Consider the following 3,103-nt stretch of genomic DNA (forward strand, 5'->3'; position numbering starts at 1 on the left):
TTGTATCACCTAGACTGTAAAACAATGATAGAACAAAGAAATGTAATATATTGTAAATTAGTTTGTAATGTTTCTTTATAAACAATGTGTTGATACCAGAGGTGTCTGTTACATTCCCGTTTTACGCTTACGCATTGTGCTAGTCGAGGTGTGACAGTGGAGGCGTGACCAGTGTTCGCTTCCACCATTCGCAATGGAAGTGGTACTGTAGCGGCCTCAAAACCAGTGGCGGTGGTAAATATTGATGTTGGGCAATAGATTGATAGAGACCAAAACATAAGCGGAATCATCAAAACTTCAATGGTAGTTTATAAAACGAGGAATTAGGGTGAAGGATTTACAGAGACGCCATTCGCAGGGGCAATTAGGGTTTACAATGATAATAATGGTGAATAATGGGTTATTTGATATCCCGGTTAGCAGGATCCGACAGTGACAAGCGAATTTTATAAGGGTAAATCAATGAGAAGACCTCCATTCATAAATCAAGCAATCTGGTGACTTTAGAAGGGGTGGGGAGCGATGTGAGAGCGACAAGTAGGATTTTATGGTAGGCAATTATATAGATAGTTAGATATACCGGATAACCACCACCACACCACCACCGGATAAATACCACCACCACACCACCACCGGATAAATACCACCACCATCACAACTACCACAACCAGTAGCAATACCTTATTTTTTTTCTAGTAACACAGCACCGTCACTGCCACCTTCTCTCTCTCTCTCTCTCTCTCTTTCTCTCTCTCCTAAAACTCTCTCTATCTAAATTTTTTTAAAAAAAACTCCGGGTCAAATTGGTATCCAGTGATAGTTTTTGGTAAATCTTTGAAATTGTAGAGGGCACTTGGCCGGATTGAGGAAGTGATCGAATCCATGGTGTTAATTTAGGGTTTGCAAAGCGAATTTAAGGAATGGGGTCGAGGAATTGGGGATTAGGGTGTGTTATGTGTGTGTGTGTTTGTGTGTGTGTGTGTGTGTGTGTTAAATTATTAAAATGTTATTTGAATGACCAATTTGTCTTTTTGTGCAAGACACATGTTTTGTTTAACGGGTAAAACTAACTGGGATAAGGCTAAAGGATAAATGATAGTTTAGCATTTTTATTTTCATCTAAGCCATTGTCAAAACAACTCAGAATCAAAATCTTTATATTTAGAAAAGAAAAAAAAAGTCCTCCAAACCTAGTAAATTATTTATTCAAAACACAAGTTTTTAATACATAATGCATAAAACGTTTAGAGGAGCAAATCTTTCATGTAAAAACGCTACAAAGTGTACCACACCGAAAATTAAGTCCAACAAAATTCAAGTAAAAACAAAAATATCTATATAACAAACAACTAGAATGAAAAACAACAATTGATTTTAGTATTCCCATCTTGAGCTCCAACCACTAATGTCTCTCCTTGTTTAATACTAGCTGCTGAATTAACTGCTGCAAGCATATTCTTACTAACAATCTTATAAATCTCACCAAGAATCTTCTGAAAAGCCTTCTCCACATTCACCCCTTCTAAAGCCGACGTTTCAATAAACGAAAGACCCTCGGTTTCAGCAAAGGTTTGAGCCTCCTCAGGTCCAACCGAAATGTTTAAGGTCGGTTTTGTTTCAAATAAGCATGATCACAATGTTAGAGTCAGCATGGTCCCTGAGTTCTTTTAGCCACCGCTTGACGTTTTCAAAAGTTGTGGGTTTTGTGACGTCGCAGACGAGAAGGGCCCCAAGGGCGCCACGGTAGTAGGTGCTGGTTATGGTCCGGTATCTCTCTTAACCGGCTGTGTCCCATATTTGAGCCTTCACAGTCTTTCCCTCTATCTAAATATCGCATTCATGAGAAAACAAACTTATACATCAATACAAACACGGTTTCAAGTGGTAAACTAGAGTAATAGCAAAAGCAGTCGTCGTTTGTATGTATATATTGTTTTAACCAGGGTCAGGGCCGCCTGTCTTTAAATAAAATATATTTGCTTATTAGAATTTGGGAGGTGGGTCTGACAGTTTTAGCAATCAATAAAGCCTTAAATCAACAACTCTATGAAAGAAACCCTAATAAAATAATAATATAGAGAGAGAGATTACTTGAAGCGTGCGAGTGGCGAATTCAACACCGATGGTAAAACTAAAGATTTTGGTTTGAACAGCAATAAAATGAAATTGAAATGTTTTATAACATTAGTTGACATATCTTGGAGCTTAAGTTTCGTTAATTTAATTGAAAATAGGAAAGAATTGGTAAAACTAGTCCCCACAGTTCCCGAAAATACGATTTTTAGCCGTTTTAAGCGATTTTAAACGTTTTTAAGGGCTATTTGGCATAATTGATAGTTATGAAATTATAAAATAAGTTAAACCAAGTTAAATACCAATAAATACAAGTTTTAAATAGTTCGAAAGATCCAAATTACGTTCTAGAATCGATTTAAACTTAAACGAATACAAATACGAAAAATTCGAGATTTTACAAAAGAAAATGAGGCAGATACCAAATTATGCTTTATCTCTAACGGGTCGATTCAGGTTATGTTTTATCTCTTAACGGGTTAATTCGGGTTATGTTTTATGACGTTGTCTCTTAACGGGTCAAAGTCAGGTTATGCTTTTTTTCAAAAAGGTCAAACTCGGTTTATGTTTTATCTCTAGTGGGTTAAACTCAGGTATTGTTTATTTATCGGATTCATTAAAATTTTACTAATCAAAGGTATATATGAGTACTAAGCCATGTCTCATTTCCAAGTTCATGTAAAAAAGAAGATCTATATGCATATATGCATATTAGGTTGTATGAGCTTCTAATGTTTATTATTTTGCCTAAAATGTCATCCTAGGAATGAATTTTCAAATAGTATGCACACATTTCAAAATAATCATATAATCAAAAGTCAATAGCAACCGGTATTGCATAGTAAAAGCTATGATAAATTCAAAACATGTAGCTTAATAAAACTATTATAGAAAGTTAAAAGTATCTTAGCAAATACTTTACTAATGATAATTGGATGCTCCAAATCAATGCATGTAGCATCACATATAATAAATATAATTAGTATTGAAAACACACTTCAATGTTCAAATCTAAGTGCCAAGTTGTAAT

At 35.1% G+C, this 3,103-nt stretch overlaps 1 pseudogene across 1 annotated transcript; it reads right to left on the minus strand.

Annotated features, from left to right (window-relative positions):
* Nucleotides 1-1,349: 1,349 nt before the first annotated feature.
* LOC143631462 (ras-related protein RABA2a pseudogene) lies at nt 1,350-2,732 on the minus strand (annotated as a pseudogene). Its single transcript, XR_013153362.1, has 3 exons — nt 2,725-2,732; nt 2,092-2,131; nt 1,350-1,824 (listed from the first exon to the last, which is right to left on the minus strand). The product of XR_013153362.1 is annotated as a ras-related protein RABA2a pseudogene (transcript).
* Nucleotides 2,733-3,103: the final 371 nt, after the last annotated feature.

Source organism: Bidens hawaiensis, unplaced genomic scaffold, assembly GCF_021521415.1.
Source record: "Bidens hawaiensis isolate Kalapana, Puna unplaced genomic scaffold, B.hawaiensis_p1.1 tig00006076_1, whole genome shotgun sequence".
NCBI classification, from domain to species: domain Eukaryota; kingdom Viridiplantae; phylum Streptophyta; class Magnoliopsida; order Asterales; family Asteraceae; genus Bidens; species Bidens hawaiensis.